The sequence below is a fragment of the Babylonia areolata genome, chromosome 14, assembly GCF_041734735.1.
Source record: "Babylonia areolata isolate BAREFJ2019XMU chromosome 14, ASM4173473v1, whole genome shotgun sequence".
NCBI classification, from domain to species: Eukaryota; Metazoa; Mollusca; class Gastropoda; order Neogastropoda; family Buccinidae; genus Babylonia; species Babylonia areolata.
In genome coordinates this window covers 14,585,676-14,590,675 of record NC_134889.1, presented here as the reverse complement: position 1 = coordinate 14,590,675, position 5,000 = coordinate 14,585,676, and the positions used below count along the sequence as shown (strand labels likewise).

General features: G+C 43.9%; 1 protein-coding gene across 1 annotated transcript in view; it reads left to right on the top strand.

The window, feature by feature from the left end:
* Positions 1-3,116: 3,116 nt before the first annotated feature.
* The window catches only part of LOC143289856 (apicoplast pyruvate carrier 1-like), a 26,053-nt gene continuing 24,169 nt past the window's right edge, over positions 3,117-5,000 (top strand). The window contains exon 1 of the mRNA XM_076599049.1: positions 3,117-3,263. The gene's annotated coding sequence lies outside the window, so the exon portion shown is untranslated. The remainder of the gene's footprint in view (positions 3,264-5,000) is intronic.

The following is a 5,000-nucleotide window of genomic DNA, read 5'->3' as shown; positions in this document are numbered from 1 at the left end:
CACTCAGTCTGGCTCCGCGACTAAGCCATTAGTGTCGTTAGTAGAGGGGTTAGAAGGTGGTGTCCTAAGTACGTTAAAACAGAACAGGCACCACTTAACACCACCGAAGTGACTCAGCAGCAGTGCAGGGTCTCCTATGGTGTGTGGCCTCCTGGCGACCTAACATCGATGGTTCCCTGTGGACTGCCGACGCTGGAACTGCGACGGACGAACCCGGGCGTGGCCATGTATGGGGGAATCTAAATGAGCGGCGTGGGAGTAATGCCACTGAAACGGTGAAAATGATGGGGCAGCAAAAAACAAAACAAAACAAAACAAAAACAAAAAAAACAAGCTTTTGAAGGAGGAGGGGTGGGGGAGAGAGGGGCCGTTCGTCGTTCTGAGCTAGCTTTTCCTGCCCCCCCCCCCCCCCCCCCCCACCCCCAATCCTCCCCCCTCCCCTGACCCCGCCTCCTCTTGATTATAATTCACCGGAAGCGGTGTCCGAATGGTCAAAGCGCTGGACTCTTGCCCGAGCCTCCTGGGTTCGATCCCCGGGTTGGTGCACCTGCTGGTTAAAGGGTGGAGATTTTTTCCGCCACCCAAGTCAATATTATCAATTATGTACAGACCTGCTGCTAGTGCCTGGACCCCCCCCCTCCCCCCCCCACCCCCCCCCACCCCCCTCCCCCTTCATGTGTATACGCATGCAAACGATCAAATGCGCATGTTAAAGATCCTGTAATCCATGTCCGTGTCCAGTGGATTATGGAGACACGAAAATACCCAGCATGCATCAACCACGAGAGAGTCACTGGTCAGTTGATGTTGGTCGTGTGACGGACAGAAAAGCAAATGAGGGAGGGGGTGGGAGGGTTGTGGGGGGGGGGGGTTGTTGTACTTTCATGGTCTGTGTTGATTCAAACTCGGCTGAATTTGCGTCCGGGAGTTATTTCAAGGCAGCTTTTTTTCCCTCACCTCAGTTGCATACAGTCATGGAGCATCTCTTTTTACGTGTGGTTTTTGTTGTATTTTCTTTCTTTCCCCTTTCGCCTTCTTCTTTGTTTTGTTCTTGTTGGGGGTTTTTAATTTTTGTTTTTTTACATTATTATACACTTTAATTTCTATGTAACTCCTAAGGATGGACATTTGGCTGTTCACTTTTAATATATCATAAAAAGAATAAAATAGAATAGAATATGTCCTTATTACCAATTGTACCGGGGCCACAAGGAATATTGGGATATTACATATAAATGTAATATAATGTCTTGGGTATTTAATGACCTGGTGTGTTAGCCAGTGTACGTACGTACTTGTACACACATGCTCTTAAATACAATCACATACATTACATATTGTAAATAACATAGATGTTGTACAGTACACACAATCAAGGAAGGAACCGAAAACAGACAGAAAAAAAGAAGCGTGTCAGTGTCACCTCCACAGTGTGAAGCAGATTAATGTTAAAAAGCGTGTCAGTGTCACCTCCACAGTGTGAAGCACATTAATGTTAAAAAGCGTGTCAGTGTCACCTCCACAGTGTGAAGCAGATTAATGTTAAAAAGCGTGTCAGTGTCACCTCCACAGTGTGAAGCAGATTAATGTTAAAAAGCGTGTCAGTGTCACCTCCACAGTGTGAAGCAGATTAATGTTAAAAAGCGTGTCAGTGTCACCTCCACAGTGTGAAGCACATTAATGTTAAAAAGCGTGTCAGTGTCACCTCCACAGTGTGAAGCACATTAATGTTAAAAAGCGTGTCAGTGTCACCTCCACAGTGTGAAGCACATTAATGTTAAAAAGCGTGTCAGTGTCACCTCCACAGTGTGAAGCACATTAATGTTCTGTCTGGTAATTTAGGCATACTTCATTTGTTGAATGTTCTTTAAATGAACGTCGACTGTCATGTCATGTCTGAGTTTGTTTATGGCATAACTGATATGCAGTTGTGTGTGTGTGTGTGTGTGTGTGTGGATGGGGTGTTGGAGGGAGGGGGTGCGTGCGTGCGTGCTTGTCAAATTGCTCTCCGATACATTTTTTTTTTTTTTATTGCTATTAACAGAATGTTGTATGAAGCACACTTCTGAACAAGGCAGTGGTTTGCAAAATAGAAATCAATATGCCTATCTATAAAATAATATATATAAAAAAAGGATTTTGCTTTCACCATGTACATATTCTTTTTTTCATTTCCATGGGAGATTCTCTCCATAGATCCTTTCGCTCAACATTTGCAAGCAACTGTTTCTGATAAATTGTTAACTTGCTTCTGACTGCGGCGTACCAGATATGATATCCATGTCATTCCACATAAAGTGTTACCCGATTCATAGTTTGTTAGAACTGTCTGTGAGGTTCCAAAGATTTTTTTTCTATTGTCTCGTTTGGTACTGATACACACACACACACACACACATATATACATATATATATATATATGTGTGTGTGTGTGTGTGTGTGTGTGTGTGTAAATGATTGTTAATGATGTCTTTGCAGTTTCTAATGATACAACAAGAATCACATCCAGGCTATTTTTTTCTTGCTTTTTTTTTTCAGAACAGCTTTTCCACAGAAAGGTTTTGATATCGGTAGGATCACTCGTGCATGTGCTGTTCTGTTCGCTTGCTGAAGGAAGCGTCACCATGTGTGGATATATCATTAATGCATGCGCTGTTCCGCTTCAGTAGAATAATTTTCCTCCCCACTGTTCCCTCCCCCATCCTCCTCCCTCTCCCCCCCCTCCCCCCGCATAACATTGCATCATTTCAATCGAGGAAGGATAATTGGGTCATTTGGGGAGGTGTGTGTGTGTGTGGGGGGGGGGGTGTTAAAATGTAACCAGGAGGAGTCAGTTCTGCTACCACCAGCCCTCTCCACAACACACACACACACTCCCCCCGCGAGGATCATCCCAGGCGAGTTTACAAAGATCCCCCGGGGTTAATCCAGGCTGGTCAAATTTTATCCCCGGAGTAAAAAACAACAACAAAAAACAAAGGGGCGGGGTTGGGGAAGGGTGGGGGGAGATACGAACAGGGTGGCGCAGGGGGAACAGCAGGTGCTAGGTCTCTGTGTCAGCAGTTGTGTGGCAGCCAATGTGTGCACGTGGGTGACACCACGGTTGCCTACCCTGTTGCTGACTGGCTCAGCAGACACAGTTGTACGGTGATCATTCTGCTGGGGGTTGTGTGGTGTTGGTGTTGTCATGCCAGTGGTCGTTTCCAAAACGAAACAGTTTGACTTTTGAGAGCGTGAATACAACGAAAAGGAAATCAAATACGGTAGGGTGGATTAGTGTGTGTGTTGTTGTTGTTGTTGATAGTGTTGTTGTTGGTGTTGGTGTTGTTGTTCTGTTCTGTAGTGGAATGTATTGACCCCCCCTCCTCCTCCCCGCCCCCCCATTTGAGGGGAAATCGAACTCCATTTTGGTAGGTAAGTGTAATTTACTTAAGAATTGTATCGACATTATTCTAATCAGTTGGCGTCCTCTTTTGGTCCTCACGAACTGAAGCCTTCTGTAGGACATTGCTATCAGAAACTGAAGATTTTTTTTTTTTTTACAGAATTTTTTTTCCCGTTTTTGTGCGATGATACAACATGTAAACACCACCAACCTGTCACATAACGCATCACTCACAGGACTGAAGGGCATATACGGACAGGGGAGGTGACTGGCACTCAGTAATTTGCTCCCTTGTGATCTGAAGTGCTGACATGGCCGATAATCGCGGTCGTCTTGTCTAGCATCTGAACCGTTACCTACAGGGCGAAGTTTGATTAACTCTCTCCATACGAACGGCGAAAGAGACGACGTTAACAGCGGTTCACCCCAACTACCATCATCAAAATATTGCAAGTGGAAGGCTCTTACACTGAAGAGGTGAATGTTGACAGAGAATACCACAATTCTGACGACGGAAGCTAAAGGTTGGGTCATTGAGACACCCACTGGACATCCGAGGGGTCTGTGTAGAGGAGAAGAGAGGACTGGCCGTACTGAGTGAGTTAAAGGTTTGGGAATGTGTGTGTCGGGCTAAGTGTGGAGGAAGAAAGTTACAGATTGCTTCCATGGCAGCCCTGTTCTCAGTTCGCAGCTGGGCAGTTTTTGCTTGTTTGTTTGTTGTTGTTGGCTTTGTTGGGTTGTTTTGTGCTTGCTTTCTTTTTCTCGATGTTTTTGTGTTGATTCAATTTGCTTTCAAATTCTTTTTCTTCTTTTTCTTCTTCTTCTTTCGTGGGCTGCAACTCCCACGTTCACTCGTCTGTACACGAGTGGGCTTTTACGTATATGACCGTTTTTACCCCGCCATGGAGGCAGCCATACTCTGATTTCGGGGGTGTGCATGCTGGGTATGTTCTTGTTTCCATTGCCCACTGAACGCTGATATGGATAACAGAATCTTTCACATGCGTATTTGATCTTCTGCCTGCTTGAAAATAATTTGTGAGCTGGGTTTATATTGTGTAGCTTCTACGCTTATACACACGTAAGTTGTTTTGAACCATTGTTCAAATCCATCTTCTGTTTCCAGTACATACAATACAAGTAAGTTGTTATGAACCATTGTTCAAATCCACTCTCTGTTTTCAGTATATGCAATGCAAGTAAGTTGTTTTGAACCATTGTTCAAATCCATCCCGTGTTTTCAGTATATGCAATGCAAGTAAGTTGTTTTGAACCATTGTTCAAATCCATCCTGTGTTTCCAGTACAAACAATACAAGTAAGTTGTTTTGAACCATTGTTCAAATCCATCCTCTGTTTCCAGTACATACAATACAAGTAAGTTGTTTTGAACCATTGTTCAAATCCATCCTCTGTTTCCAGTACATACAATACAAGTAAGTTGTTTTGAACCATTGTTCAGATCCATCCTCTGTTTCCAGTATATACATTACAAGTAAGTTGTTTTGAACCATTGTTCAAATCCATCCTCTGTTTCCAGTACATACAATACAAGTAAGTTGTTTTGAACCATTGTTCAAATCCATCCTCTGTTTCCAGTACATACAATACAAGTA